At 44.4% G+C, this 16,619-nt stretch overlaps 1 protein-coding gene and 1 long non-coding RNA gene across 8 annotated transcripts in view; both read right to left on the bottom strand.

The window, feature by feature from the left end:
* The window catches only part of TSPAN4 (tetraspanin 4), a 502,529-nt gene that overhangs the window by 466,606 nt on the left and 19,304 nt on the right, over nt 1–16,619 (bottom strand). The window lies entirely within an intron of this gene.
* Nucleotides 13,603–16,091, bottom strand: LOC128416696 (uncharacterized). The gene is made up of 3 exons (XR_008331275.1): nt 15,699–16,091; nt 15,160–15,272; nt 13,603–14,223 (listed from the first exon to the last, which is right to left on the bottom strand). It is a non-coding gene; the product is annotated as an uncharacterized LOC128416696 (long non-coding RNA).

The following is a 16,619-nucleotide window of genomic DNA, read 5'->3' on the forward strand; positions in this document are numbered from 1 at the left end:
TTGCACTACGACTCTGTGTGTTCACTTCTACACCATAGTTAAGCTTCACTGCAGTGTAAAGTGATATGCAAGCCAGTCCAAAGCCAAAGACACAGATGGAAAAACTGTGGCCACCAGGTGTGATTTGACTCCATTTCCTATCAGCCCCAGCAAGCACAGCCAAAGGTAAGGGGTGATGGGAACCACAATTTAACGACACCAGGAGGGCTACAGGTTCCCCATTTCAGATCCATGCGCTCACCACGCCAAAATGGAAATGTGTCTCAAGTTTCAGATTCTCCAACACAAACCAAATGTTGCTTCTATGTCAAGCACTTGGAAAAGTCCTTGGATATTCTTCTATCAGATCTTGCTTGGATGTTCTTCTATCAGATCTGAAATCAAGCACTTGGATGTTCTTCTATGTCAAGCACTTGGAAAAGTACAAAACAGGGCAGATTAGAAACACAAAGTTCTCACCTCTGTGGTTCTGGCTTCTTTCTCCCCCCCCCCCCCAATCCCTTTTTAATTAGGAATTAGACACAGCTCAGTACATGGGATATTTGTCTTAAGTGTACAAAACTCAGTGAGGCAACCTCAATGAAAGTGTTATCCTCTTCCTTTTAAAAGCATCACAGTGGAGGGTGAGATGCCCGCACGCCAGGCAACCTTCTCCTGACAGTAAAACAAACCAACCACATTCTCTTCCTGGCAATCAAGAAAAACAATGTGGTCAGCTCAGCCATGTTTCAGGCTGTACGTGTGTAGCTATTTATATAGATACGCATAAGAGAATAAGCTGGGTTTGGCTTTGCTTTTCAGAAAAGAAGCGTGAGCAAGAGACAGCAGGAAAGGAATCTAGCATTCTGCACACTGAGCTTTCCCAGAGAAATCCAAGTCGATCTGCAGTTCCAAAGTAATGCTTTCCACAGGTATCTCTCTACAGCCATCATTCCTGTGGCGGAAAAAGTCTCATCCAATCATTAAATTTTAGAAAGAAAAGTTCACAGGTAGAAGGGATTACACAAAAGGCAGGCATTTCAGGAATACACAGAGGAGTCAGCACTCTGCACATCTCTGCACAAAGCATGAATAAAGGATCTGGCACAAGATTCAGCATCGAGAGGCACTTATTTTTAAGTGTTTTTTGTGTTTCCAACATCTACATTATAAACCTTCAACCTCTTTGTATATTTCAAAAATTTTAAAAGGGGTGTGTGTGGAAGCCTTCTGGCTATCAGTAGGGCTTGTTCACCCCTCCCCACTTTCTGTGCCCCATTGACCCTAGTTCTTTTTCTTCCCTCTATAACTTCCATATAAACTCATTCCAAAAGATTGCAGAATAATTATGCAAATGACTGATCATTTTGCATATATCCATTCTATGCTCAGAATGTCAGCTTCCTCATCGCAGGTCACACACAATTAGGAATTAAAACCTATTTGCAAACAAGGAATCGCTAACATCCAAATGCTGTACAGTTCTGCTTTCCTGCCTGCTTCATGCATATCTAGCACTGAATGGACAATAAAACCAAGCACATTAAGGAAGAAAGATACAGAATCAGTGAGGATAGACCTTTTATGGGGCCAACTAGTAATTTAAAAATATGTGAGTTTGTAAATTAACTTTTTGTGTTTTAAAAAAGGGGGGGGGGGATCCAAAGAACTTAGGACAATGTAATAGGTACCGTATTTTTCGCCCTATAGGATGCACTTTTTCCCCTCCAAAAATGAAGGGGAAATGTGTGTGCGTCCTATGGGGCGAATGCAGGCTTTCGCTGAAGCCGCACTGACCCCTCTCGCTCTCCAGGCTTCAGGAAGCTATCCGCAAGCCGTGGAAGGGCTGTGCGAAGTCGCGCAGCCCTCCCACGGCTTTTGGAGAGCTGCCTGCACCCCGAAGCCTGGGGGCACGCTGAGCTCAGCACCCCCCAGGCTTCAGGCTTCGCGCAGCTCTCCAAAAGCCGTGGGAGGGCTGTGCGACTTCATGGCTCTCTTGCTCTAGCAGATCCCTTTTAAAATAATTTCATTTACCCGGAGAGCAAAGAAGCCAGATCTGAAATCAAGGAAATTGCTGCTTTTGGGACCAGAACATCCACTCTCCAAGGAAGCAGCCCTTTTGGAAATGACAGCCACACACCAAAAATATCCGAGTTTTTAAATAAAAAAAAGTAGGGCAAGCTCAGGAAAAGATGTCACTCTGGTCCCTCCATTAACGGCATTTCTTCTATCTACTTGCGCTAACATAGAACTAATAAATACAATAACTAACTCTTATCAGAAAGCATTCAGCGCACAATTTCATTCATAGCACAAAAGGACACAGAAACATGGGAAATCTCCCCCCCCCATATCCTAAATTAAGCATGGTTCATTTTTTTTTTGCTTTTAAATCACAACCAACTAAGGTTTTCAGAACTGCTTATAAATGCAAATTAACTACTTTTTGTAGACGTGGGTGAGTGCATTGAAAAACCGGCACGATAGGCTGGCACACCCGCCAACACTCCTCAGATGAAAATAGGAACATTTCTCACTCCCTGCAACAGACCCTCCTTAACACCCCATTTTTTGTCCCCCTCCCCCCTACCGAGCATTTTCTATCAAAAGAAGGGGAACTGCCGCTACCACTACGCCAATGGGACACAGCACACATACCCTCCACCATCCTGAGAAAATCCCTAAATTCTGGTTTGATTCTTTGGTAGTTTTATAAAAAGAGAAATACACACTAATAAACAATTCTTAGAAAAGGGCAAGATTAGACATGGGTGCACTTTCTGTTTAATCAATACTCCTTGCTCCCCACTGTGCTCCACTCCCCCTTTCTTCCTGCCCAGGACAGCCCTGCCCCTGCTTGCCCCTCACAGAGCTGGCACGTCACAAGGGCCTGGGCCTTGGCAGCCACAGCCTCTTGCCCACGTTCCATCAGCCACTATGGGCTGCCCAGGGGAGGTGGCCAGCAGCAGCGGCCATGGAGAGTCCATGGAGAGGCAATGGGGTGTTCCCTGGCAGCCACCACCACCACCGTTGTTCAGGGAAAGTGCTGGCTTATCCTCCTCCCTGAGCATGGCAGCAGAGGCACTGGCCGGGAAAATAGGGACATTCCAGGATCAAATCAGAAGCCTGGATGGCTTTCATAATTCCAGGACTGTCCCTAGAAAACCGTGACTCTTCAAGGGTATGGGCAGGCAGAAGAATAAGAGGATGGGAGCATAGCTGTCAACTTACAGATTTGAAAATAAGGGACCAGCAGCTAAAGGGATCTGCAGCCAAAAAAAGGGATTTTGCTGTTGTAAAGAGTTACAAACATTGGTAGGATTGACAGGTGCTGTCGATCCAGCATGAGGCGGATGCAGCGGCGCCCTTCTGCGTCCCTCCCCATCCCCTCCTCTTCCTTCTCTCTCAGGCCGCCTCCGGGCTCGCGGGTGGTGTGGGCGAGAGTCTCCCTCCCTCCCCCTCCTCTCGGGCGGGGAAGGGCCGATGGAACTCCTCGCGCCAGGACGACTGCGCCAGTGTGCGCTCTCTCTCGTGGCGGAGGACCCCGAGCTGCTGCTTCCCTCCCGAGCCGGATGAGCATGAAACCCGGGAAATTTAAGGGACATCATCAATAAGGGACAGGAGCAGGACACGGCGCTAGGATAAGGGAGTTTCCCGCCAAATAAGGGACGGTTGACAGCTATGCCATGATGGGAGTTGTCTTTTATAGCATTACAGCAGCAGCAGCAACTACTACTCACAAGCTATTTCATGAGAAAAGGCCAGTGTTCCTGATCTCTTTAATGAGGGGTTGCTAGTGCCTCCAAATGCTGGGAGAATTACGGTACAACATATTCTAAGCTGGCTCCCTTGCTTTTGCGTTTTAGCTAGGCTGCAAAAACCTTTTCATTATTTTGTCAAGTTTTTCATTTGCCTTGTGTTTTTTATCCTCACGCTGCTGGTTGTTGCATTTGTACCTGACCTGGTTTTATATCCCCTGCTGTTTTAACTGAGGTTATTTAATGTTCTTTGTAAAGAAGACATCATTGTATCTATTTGCTGGAAGCCAACTGGGAGGGTGCTCTTTGGGGGCCAAAAGGCAGGGTTGAAATGCTTTAAAGTAGTATTGTTCTCAGCTTTAGTAGATTTGCTTCTTTTCGCTTTTCCATACTGTGGAATCCCTCTTTCCAACACTATGGACTCCTTTGGGAGGAAGGGCAGGATATAAATTCAGCAAATAAATAATAACATTGCAGAGTTGGAAGGGAACACGAGGATCATCTAGTCCAACCCCCTGCAATACAGGAATCTTTTGCCAAACATGGGGCTTGAACCCACAGCCCTGAGATTAAGAGGTTCAAACTCTACCAACTAGGCTATCCCAGCACTACAATGTACTTCCCGAGAATAAGAACTATTTTTAAATGGGATATAATCTTGCCAATTTCACATTCCAGCTTGGCAAAATGGGCAGAAGTCTGCAACAGGATGTTTTACACATGCGTATCTAATTTAGATGTGGTCGTGATGTAACAGGAAAGGTTGCACAAAGCCACAACAAAAAAAGGGTGGCTGAATGCACTTTATATTACTCCTGTAATAATGTAGATTGGAATATGACACTGTGAGATAGAAGGAGTATCAGCAGAAATGCAAGTTTATTAAAACGTACTAAGCAAATTGAAGTTTTGTATTCTGCTGGGATTCTTTCATTTATCTCGCCTGCAGCTAAAAAACACAACCAATAACATTTTCTTTAGAAAGGAAAACTTGAATCTATCTTAGGCACAGATTTTATTTTCTTCTGCTATAAACAAGACAAACATTTAAAATAATTCGGTTATAGTTAACTACAGAACAGCCACGAGTGGTAGTCTTCCCGATTGTTGTCGTTTAGTCGTGTCCGACTCTTCGTGACCCCATGGACCAGAGCACGCCAGGCACTCCTGTCTTCCACTGCCTCCCGCAGTTTGGTCAGACTCATGTTTGTAGCTTCGAGAACACTGTCCAGCCATCTCGTCCTCTGTCGTCCCCTTCTCCTTGTGCCCTCCATCTTTCCCAACATCAGGGTCTTTTCCAGGGAGTCTTCTCTTCTCATGAGGTGGCCAAAGTATTGGAGCCTCAGCTTCAGGATCTGTCCTTCCCGTGAGCACTCAGGGCTGATTTCCTTAAGAATGGATACGTTTGATCTCCTTGCAGTCCATGGGACTCTCAAGAGTCTCAAGAGTCTCTTCCCGATATATCTTCCCGATATGCCTTCCTAAATGTGTGTTAATGGCATGTATGTTAAAAGCACAACCTGAAACAGATTTCAAACTGTCATTTAAAGTGCTATTGGGGCTCTTTCCTACCATTGGTATACGTATGTGGAAGACAGGTGTGTGCCTTTAAATGCACTTTACTTTTATTTATTTAAAGGCATTTATTTACTACTTAATCACTGAAGTTTCTGAGTTTCAGAAATATGCTTGTTGGCCACAAGGAAAATCAAGTGTCGATCTTCCTGAATTTTTTTGCAAAACCTATCAACAGGGGTGTTCTACCAAAACCTCTTTTTTTTTTGGCCTTCACCAACCATATTTGCCATAGAGAAGTTGTGCGCATTTGGAAAGGGCTTTTTAAAGCATGACAACTTCTCCTGTGCGGTCACGGGGCAGGGGGAAATTTAGCAATTTCACTGATGCGAATTTTCTACACCATTCTCTGTTCCATTTCCCTCTCTCTGTGGCAAGCCTTGTCACAGTTTCACCATTTCTGGGGGAATGTTACCTTTCTTCCCTGCCACTATCATTGTTATTATTATTAATATTTACTTACCGTATTTTTTGCACCATAACACTCACTTTTTTCCTCCTAGAAAGTAAGGGGAAATGTCTGTGCGTGTTATGGAGGAAATGCCTACGGGTGGCATGCCTACGGATTTTCCTCCTCTAAAAACTACGTGCGTGTTATGGTCGGGTGCGTGTTATAGAGCGAAAAATACGGTAATTTATGATTCGCTTTCCATGAGGCATTCAGAGCTGCTGCTGCTGCTCTACAAAGCGAAGAGAGAATTTGGGGTGGACTTTTAAAGAGGCAAATACGCACAGTAGTATTTGATCTCATTTTTATTTTTAAAAAACTGGATGCGCAGCAGGATGGTAAAGTAAAGGAAATGGCAGTTGGACCGACTAAGTGATGCTGTTGGACTTCCTTCAACTTGCAGAGCAGTATGGGTCAACATATGGGGTAAGCAAATAGGAGAGGAGAGTCTCTTCCCACACTAGCTGTAGGGGTGTGGTAACTGGTGGGGAAAGCATAGCCCTTGAATGGTGGGAGATCGTATTTGATGAAGTGGGGGGCGGGGAGCCCTGAGCACTTCAAAATGTGGATTTCATACCCTTGGTATGTTGTTGGATTCTGTACGGCTGTATGGCATCTGCTTTTTTTGACGTTATACTGATCATGCAGCAGTTGCAGGGCTTCTGGGTGCACTTCAAAAGTGTTGCCAATTGCCTTTAAAGCCCCAAATGACTTGCCATATTTTTCCGTGTATAACACCCGCCCTCCCCCAATGTATAAGACGACCTCTATTTTGGGGGACTCCAAATTAAGAAAATGGGGGGAGATTGCCCAGAGTTGTTGAGCTTTACACGGGGCGGATTGCTCACCATTCAGACCAACACTGACAATTGCACGTGTCGCCGAAACCACCAATCGTATGCCTGCTCGCCGCCAATCAGCCACCCAAACGCCAATGACAATCTCCCAACCAATCCCCTGTCCCCCTCTCTTCACTATCTGTGTATAAGATGACCCCCAATTTTTAACATTGTTTTATCATAAACAAACCTCGTCTTATACACGGAAAAGTACGGTAGGTTCAAAATCCTTCAAGCAGGGATAGACAACATGGTGCTCTTCGGATGTTGTTGGAATACAAACACCCAGCAACATGGCTAACAGTGAGGGATAGTGCATGTTTTTAATTCATTGGGCATACAATGTTTTAATGATTTTTAAACTGCTAACCCTGCCTCTTTCGTTAATTGTTTTGCGCCGTTTTAATTAATTTTACATTATTATACATTGCAAATGGCCTTGAGTGGTGTATTTTCACACGAATGGCAGGCTATAAATATTTATGTATAAAAGTATTTATGCAGCACCCTCTCGCAAAACGCTGGGGCAGTGTACAACATAAAGCCCTTTAAAAGCAGCACGGGACAATCATTAAAATGACTGGCTACTCTAGAAAATTGTAAGCTATTGCATAGGCCTGTTGCCATAAAAAAGGGCTTTAGGAGATGTCTGAAAGTCAAAAGCCAGGATGTTCTAAATGTTCTAACAAATGAATATAAAACATGAACACCTTTCAATTTTCCCCTAGAAAATTGAAGCTCTTCTCTATTAATACTATGGCAGCTCAACAGGAATAGGAGAATTGGCAGTGGCAAAGCAGCTGTCAAGTCAGCAAGCCAGTTGTCTGTTAATTCCTTGTAAAGTTGGTAAATCAGTAATTTTCTTAAAACTAAACTGGGGGTTGGGGGAGAGAATAGATTTAGGAAAAGGATCTGGCAGGATCCAAGTATCTCTGAGGCAAGGGTAACAGATGTGAAACATTTCCCCCCCCTTCCCCCACTGCATTAGAATTGCTGGGGGAAAGCACCTTCTTTAAGTAAAGACACCAAGCAGCCACATGCAGCATTTGGGAACTCACTAGAACAGATGCAGGTCGGAAGGATTTCTGTCCCTGGTAAAAAAGAAAAGAAAAGAAAGAAATCCTCCCTCCGTTAGAAAATACTTCTTTTTGCATCATCAAAAATAAATAATAAATAAATAAATGTTTGAACATTTGCTTTTCTTTCGGGCCAACTTTTAAACTTTAGCAAACAGATTTTTCCTTTGAAACTCCCTCCCCCCCCCCGAAATGAAGTTCAAGAATGCCATTCTCATCTCTTAAGATTCTCCACTGCTCAGTTCATTTCCCTTACGCCAAGAAGCACTGCGCATAGGCCCAGAGGCATTAATCGAAACAATTGATTATTTCGTTAACTACAGTTTTAAATGGAGCTTTTAAATCAGATTTTAATTGCCGCTGCCCCATAAAAGGTGTTTGGTGCTGCCAGCATGCTCCTTGGCCGCTTGTTCCAAGCAATCCTTGTAAAAGGCAAGGCTTAATCATTGTCTACATCAGATAGCCAGAAAACATGTATGGAGATTCTAATAATATTTTGATGGCTTAACTATTCAGTTAAGAACTCATTAAATTTAAAGGTCTAGAGTGAGTTCACAAGCCCTTCTTACAAGCCCACAGGGGCCGCTTGCTTCCAACACTTTAACCTTGGATGGTAAGTTCAGTAGGAAATCATCTCTGCCTTCAGGCAGGTAGTACTCAACTGCACTGGCTCTGTGGACAGCACTAGTGAGACATAGGATAGCATCTCAGGACTCCAAGTCCCTGCACTGGCTTGCTACTCCCCGTCTATAGTAGGAATCCCACAAATGCAAAAGTTAAAAAGTAAAGGACCCTTGGATGGTTAAGTCCAGTCAAAGGCGACTATGGGGTTGCGGCATTGATCTTGCTTTTAGGCCAAGGGAACTGGCGTTTGTTCAGTTTTCCGGTTGATGTAGCCAGCATGACTAAACCACTACTGGTGCATGGAGGACCGTGACGAGTGCCAGAACACACGGAAATGCCGTTTACCTTCCTGCCACAGAAGTACTTATTTATCTACTTGCACTGGCGTACTTTCGAACTGCTAGGTTGGCAGGAGCTGGGACAGAGCAATGGGAGCTCATCCCGTCGCGGGGATTCGAATCGCCGACCTTCTGATCAGCAAGCCCAAGAGGCTCAGTGGTTTAGACCACAGCGCCACCTGGATCCCTCCCACAAATACAACACACAACTTATTCATAATGCAGTAACTGTGAAGGTCAGACATTTTCTCCCATAACTCTATTCTACATAAAAAGCAACTTTTAAACAGATTTGATAAACGGACAGGGAATTCAAGTTCTGAGAACTTTACGCTTCAATTAAATTCAGATTTCCTTTTAAACAGGATTTGTAGAAAGAGATAATCAAGTCTGCTATTAAAACAGAATATTGATAGATCCAGATTTTAAAACCACCTGATTGTCCACCTCACGCTCTTCCGTTAATGTAATCATCAAAGGCTAAAGCCAGGCCTTGTTTCAAATCTCCTAAAATGCAAAGTAATATCAGAAAATGGGCAACATGGGGCTATAAAGACAAAGGAAAAGTATATAACATGCAATGCTCAGCAACAGCCCCTTCCACAGAACAATCCTAACCTCCAGATATGCTGGCTGGAAGGGGTTAAGATTGTGCAAAGGAGAAGAGCACCACCAGCGGGGCAGGCACCCTCCACCCTCGAGGTCCCCACAGAAATATCCACCTGCCTAAAGCTACCACTGGCAGTTCTTTCACCACCAGGAGTCAGTGTCAGGCCCCAAAATGGCACTTCTGGGATGGGGCAGGGGTGGGATGGTGACGGTCTGGGATCTGAAGGACCCAAGGCCCCTTTTAAGTCAGAGAGGCCCTAGGATGGGGCACTGCCTTTGTGCTAACTTGGAGATGGTTTAATTAATCCCCACCCGATCCAACACAATTTTTTAAAGGGGTGGAAAGGGATGTTTGCCCCATGTACATCTACCCGCTCCTGCTCTGGCCTGCAGAAAGCAGCAGGGCTTTGGAAGGGGCAGTAGATTTTATGCTTTGCACACAGCTACATCCACTTAGGATAGCACTCTTACACCTGCAATTCTAAACACATTTGCTGTCCGGCTTAACTCAGTAGGACTTACTTCTGAGGAAATGCTTCTGCCCTCACTGTAATTGCTTGATATTTTCCAACCAACGTTCTAGCTTCCTTCAGTGAACTTAACAAAACTTCAAACATTGATCATACTGCTGTGGCAGATCCATTGCTAGGAAGCTTTTAGAGAACTACCTCCAATTGATTTTTTGCACTTTGCCCTACCTTAATCCCCATGCCTTGGGCCGCACATGGCATCGATTCCTAGGCTCAAACATCAGCATTAATGCAGAAGATGCACAGCAGATCTCCAGAACAGTGGTACCTCGGGTTACAGATGCTTCAGGCTACAGACGCTTCAGGCTACAGACTCCGCTTACCCAGAAATAGTACCTCAGGTTAAGAACTTTGCTTCAGGATGAGAACAGAAATCGTGCAGCAGCAGCAGCAGCAGCAGCAGCGTGGGAGGCCCTATTAGCTAAAGTGGTACCCTAGTTTAAGAACAGTTTCAGGTTAAGAACGGACCTCCAGAAGGAATTAAGTTCTTAACCTGAGGTACCACTGTATATTATATAAAAAGGACACATGTGCAACCACACTTCATACAATGTATTCCGTGCCATTGCTATTGAGGAAGCATCACGTTTGTTTTCCTAAGGTAGAAAAATAATACAAATGAAATGCTCAGAAAATGGAGCATCCCTGTCAGCAACTACCTTAAGTGCTGACATACAAGATGCACACAACAAACAGGAAAACAATGTACATTTGTTTTGCAAAAGCCTACGGGTGCCGCAAGGCAATCAGAATGCCAAGGGTTCCTAAACACAGCAATGCAAGTATCAGGCAACACATCTGTTCCACAACTTGGCCTGACATTTCTTCTCCCAATATTCCCTCCAGCGATTATCAAACTCAGCCAGATGCATCGTCGTCATCATTATTATTATTATATTTATATGCTGCCCATCTGATTAGTTTGCCCAGCCACTCTGGGCGGCTTCCAGCAAAATATAAAAACACAATAAAACATCTACCATCTATTTCTCCTGGGTAAAAACTCCAACTGCAGCATGGTGGTGTCAAGAGTCCCAAATCCCAGGCTCAACCTTACTAAGAACTTGACACAGGGCTTATCCACACTTCCCCTCGTCCCACTGTTTTCCCCCAAGGGAAAACCGCTCTTCAGTGCTCAATCACAGCAAATGCCAATTCTAGGCATGGGAGAAGCAGAAGTGTGGACAAGGCCACAGTTACCATCAACTACGCCATTCCCCAATGTCCATACATGTAGGACACAGCATAGGGCTGCTAATACTGTAAATAGAATGCCCATGGACCTCAGAAAACAGTAGATCATGAAGAAACGTTTTTGTAATGCTATTACAGTAGAGAGCACCCATATCTATGTATGTTCCTTGGTGAATCATAGAGCTGAAAGGGAACCCAAGGGTCATCTAGTCCAACCCCCTGAAATGCAGGAATCTCAGCTAATGCATCCATGACAGATGGCCCTCCAATCTCTGCTTAAAAGGAAGCAAGAGGAGAGGAAGGAAGAGGAGCCACAACCTCCCACTGTTCCACTGTTGAGCAGCTCTTACTGTCAGAAAGCTCTTTCTGATGTTTAGTAGGAATCTCCTTTCTTGTAACTTAAAACCATTGGTTTGAGTCCTACCCTCCCAGAGCAGGAGAAAACAAGCTAACTCCGTCTTCCAAGTGATAGCTCTTTAGATATTTGAAGATGGCTAACATATCTCCTCCTGTTTTCCAGGCTAAACATATCGGTACCAAGCACCTTCAAGAGCTCCTCATAAGGCTTCGTTTTTTGACCACTGATCATCCTGGTTGCCCTCCTCTGCACACATTCCAGCTTGTCAATATCCTCCTTAAATTGTGGTGCCCAGAACTGGACTCAGTACTCCAGATGTAGCATGCCCAAGACAGAATGGAGAGGGACTATGGACTTCCCTTGACCTGGACACTATACTTCTGTCAATGCAGCCCAGAATAGCATTAGCTTTTTTGCTGCTGCTGCATCACACTTTTGACTCTTGTTAAGCTTGTGGTCTACTAAGACCCCTAAATCCTTTTCACATGTACTATTAGTAAGCCTGGTGTCCCCCATCTTATATTTGTGCACCTGGTTCTTCCTGCCTAAGTACAGACTCTTACATTTGTCCCTAATGAAATTCATTCAGTAAGAGGGGACTTTTTAGTTTAGAGAAAAGGCACATAACAAGGGGCATAACAGAAGTTTATAAAGACTTGCATGGCATGGAGAAAGTGGCTAGAAAAATGTATCTTTCCTTCTCTCATTACACTAGAGCTAATGAACATCCCATGAAGCTGAAGATTCAGGACAAATAAAGTACTTCTTCGTGCAGTGCATAATTAAACCATGGAACTCACTCCCACAGGAGGCAACACTGGCCACCAGCTAGGATGGCTTTGAAAGAGGATTAGACAAATTCATGGAGGACAAGGATGCCACGATGGCCATGTTCTACCTCTACTGCCAGAGGCTTCATGTCTCCAAATAGCAGTAGCTGGAAACCACGGAGGGGAGAGTGCTCTTTGTGCTGGAATCCTGCTTGTGGGTTTCCCACAGGCATCTGGTCAGCTGCTGTGAGAATAGGATGCTGGACTAGATGGGCCACTGGCCTGATCCAGCAGCTTCTTCTTGTGTTCACTTTAACTCAAACCCTGCAAAGCTATTTTCTACACCTTGGCTTTTTACATTCTCCATCTATTGCAGCACTGCAGTAACAACTATTAATCTCTCCCCCACCACTCCACATTTACATTACGCAATTAAAGCTTTTTAATTGTATAATGTGCAAAGCCCTTTTTAAAAAAAATAACTTCATTTAATCTGATAATTACAAGACATTCAGAAGGGAAGGGGAAGTGTTTTGCTAGAAAGGAGTTTCCTTTCATCATGGAAATTAAATTCACTACTTAACACACAGGATTTAAGAAAATACTTATTAACTGCATTTTGCGGACAAAACAGTCTCTCCATCAGCAATCAGGAGTTCAACCCATAGTTGAAAACAGTCCACAACTGTGGGTGCTGTGTATGACCAGAGAAGTCAATTGCTTAAAGGGATGGATTGTTAATACACTTGGGGAATTGTAGCTCTGTGACTCTCAGCACCCAAACAGACTACAGTTCCCAGGATCCTTTGGGGGAAGCCAAAACTGGTTCAAGTGGGGTGCTACTGCTTTACATGTATAGTGCAGGTGGGGCCTGTGTCAGCTACAGTGACAAACTAACCGCTCACCAGTGGGGGGAAAGGAAGAGGTAAGCTGATAAGAGTGAATTATGAGGCTGGAAAAGATGAGCATCATCATCACAAGGTATTGTGACCTGCCATTTAATCAAAACCATCTGCAGAGTGATTGCAGAGGAAGGAAAGGACACTGCTGGATCCTTAGTCATTTTTCTTACTCTCCTTGAACCTCCCTGTCTCCCCTTCCACAGGTCTTTTGGTCTCACTCAGAACACAGTCTGCAGACTCTCTCACTACCTGGATTGGACTCCAGTGACAGACTTATCATGGGATGACTGATGTTACCAATTTCACAAGTTCAGGTTATTAAGTGATAACGGCAATCAGCATGCAAATAACCCAGAGGCGTGAACACATTTGTAAGACATTGAAGAATTTCAAGAAACGATTAAAAAAAAATTGACAAATGCTACTTTCATGCTGATGCAAAGCTGGAAGAGGTTCTCCATTTCCCAAAAATGACTTGAAGGACAGGCAGCTGTGAGGCACATTTTTGGACAGGCAATAAACAAGGTGAAGCTAATCTCCAGAACTGAAACTCTGATCAAACTTATGTTTATTCAGAAACACACACACACACACACACACACACACACACACACACACAGAGAGAGAGAGTTCATTGCTGTAAAAATATCTCAAATGCAAAACAATCATTTTCTGTGCACTGCTCTTAGTAGCCATCAATCTATTGTCAGGGAAGGGTTTCTCAATCACTAGAAAGCTTTATCATGTGACCTCCTGATCAAAACATTATTTTATTATTCCCACTCTCCAAAGGAAAGCATAGCAGCAACTGCAGATCAGATCAGAGAGAGGAGATGCTGCCACCCTTCAGAAGAAACTCCTAAATAACTTGTTCCCTGATGTGCTGGGCTACGTGATTTAATCATGCACCCCAGGAGCACCAGAGTTCTAACATGCAGCTCATACCACTCTATTACTGTGCTCAGAGAAATGGCATGCCTTGTCAACAGACAAGAAATTAAATGTTAAAACTCTCTTAGCAGGACTAGGCAAAGTGAAGGGCTTTAAAGCAGGCTGTTCCTCATGGATTCAAGAGTTGCTCTTCTGTGGATGGGAAGCGTTTACATTCTGCTTGCGGAAGGATTGAGATCCAGCAGAGGTTCCCTGGAGGATGGAGGCCATTTGCACAAATTCCATCTTTCCCATGCTGTTCTGTGTGGCCTCCCAACCCTCTGGAGAAACTTCTGGGGGAGAAGGAAGACTTCCAAGTAAGCACAGCATTGCAGCCTGTCTGTTCTAGTTCACCAAAGACCCACATTCACCCTCTAAATATGCTCCCGTACACAACCTCCTCCTGGGTCCATGCTTTCCCTCCCCAGGAGTATTAGGCACAAGCTGCAAGCAGAGAGCCTTGGCAAAGGTAGGACAAATTAGCATGCTTTTAGTAAAACTTGTCCTGTTTGCTAGCCATCTACAACTTTAAAAGATTCGCCATCTCCCTTTCATTTCTTCTTCACTATCTCATTTCTTCCCTCTTTCGTCCCCCCCCCCCCCTTTTTGCAGGGAGGCATGAAGGGTTCGTGCACAGAGAACATATTGTGACTGTGTTATAGTCCAGTGTTTATCCACAATGGGTGGTATTTAGCTAAGTTTTACTCAGAAATTAATGGACTTAACTTAGTCATGTTCAATCATTTATTATACGTCCACAAATCTGTTAAAGTCATGCTTACTAATTTCAGTGGGCCTAGCCTTGTAAACCCCTTAATTTAAAAGGGAGAGCCTGGATTGCTTGTCTGAAGTTCTCTGTGCTGCCAAAAAAAGCTTTACAAAACCTTTGCCAATGTGCCAGTCCCTGATAAAAGTGCCAGTCCCGAACACTTCCCATTCCGCCCCCCACCAGTAATGCATCTCACAAATCGGCTTCATCCCTTCTTCGCTAATAGTTTTGAAGTGCGTGAAACACATCCAGCACTGCCGCCCGCCTTCCCCACCTGCACCCATCCTCTCATTCAGTGTGCTGCAGATAAATTACAGCAGCAGCACTTTAATGAAACACATACGCCTGAGACACAAAAGAAGCAAAATCCATATTTATAAAGGCAACGGACAGGCTTAAGGGCTTTCCTCCTATTTACCCATTAGACTATAATAGTTTCTAAACACTGTAATAAAAATACCTTTTGCAAAAGTCGTTAACTGTGCAGGCACAGCGGTTGCTTTAAGACCCAAAAGAGTCCATTTTGAGAAGAACACAACGGAAAAGCAATTTGCTGTTCTACAGAGTGCCCCACTGCAAAGAGAGAGAAAGTGATTTTAAGAGCAGTGCTTTAAGCACAGGACCCCTATGGTTCCTGGATTCGCAGAGCAATAGCTTCACTATCTCTTGCAAGACCGAGCATGTCTCCTTAATGCATGCTTAAGGTGAGAGACCCACCACGCTGAGCAGCGTCTATCACCCTAAGGGCACTCAAAGTGACATGCTTAATTTGTCAAGAGAAGCCAATGCCATGCCCATTAATACTGCACAAAGAAGCATCTGAGCTTGTGTTTTTGTTTAATTCTTCTTTTGGGTTTTTGTTTTTTTTTTAAATCCACTAGACAGAACAAATCTAACATTGGAGGGGTTATACAAGCATTAGTTTCATAAATGGATCAAGGCTGGGTTCAAATCAGCCTCCTTTGGTTCACCTGTTTGTCCCCTCCTTCATGTCTGTACCTTGCTGAAACGTGAACTCACTCCAGATTTCAGGCTCTATTTGCAAAGGCTGTCATTTCAGAGCCTGGTTGTCACTCACAAGCCTGTCACACAGTTGGGCTTTTTTGCCATACACAAAGTTTAATACAGCGTCAGCTCTCCTGCAGGGGTGCCTGGACTCAGACTGAACCTCACTTGCAAATAAGAGAGAAGAAGACAGGTCAGGGTTACAGAAGATACTATTCCACCACTGTCCACCCAACCCTCATGTATGTGTGGTGCTGTTTTGGCTGCATAAGCGGGATCACTGACAACATGGACATAGGAAAGAAGAGGGAATGGGGAAAGCCATTCAAAATAGTTCCTTGCAGTGAGAAAAAAGGAACAAAGGATTCAGTCTGCCAGTTAATATATTGTTGTTGTTTAGTCGTTTAGTCGTGTCCGACTCTTCGTGACCCCATGGACCAGAGCACACCAGGCACCTCTGTCCTCCACTACCTCCTGCAGTTTGGTCAAACTCATGCTGGTAATATATTAGTGTCAATCAAGAGGATTAGTACTGGGATGTTAAAGCAGGGAAACAGGGGATTTAACTCACAGACCAGTATTTGCCAACTTGTTTGCGTCAGGAAGAAAAAACAGATGATATACTTCCATCTCGCTGCCTCAAAGTTGCTGGAGCAACTGCTCGCCAAAATGGCAAGCTCATTTTGGCACTTTCCCAAGGATTTAAGTACACAACACTCAGACCAGAGGGGGGGGGGGCGACAAAAGCTGCAACCACAGCTGTCTGAGAGGCAGAACAGCCCAGTGTTTGAAATCCACTGCTCCTCTTGATGGTTTCTGCCTGGATTCATTGCCTACGTAAATCACGGTTGCAGAACCACTGGCTAAAAGGCAGCCCACAGTGCCTCCCCTATCCAGCCCAGGGCAGCAATTCAG

Source organism: Podarcis raffonei, chromosome 1, assembly GCF_027172205.1.
Source record: "Podarcis raffonei isolate rPodRaf1 chromosome 1, rPodRaf1.pri, whole genome shotgun sequence".
NCBI lineage: Eukaryota > Metazoa > Chordata > Lepidosauria > Squamata > Lacertidae > Podarcis > Podarcis raffonei.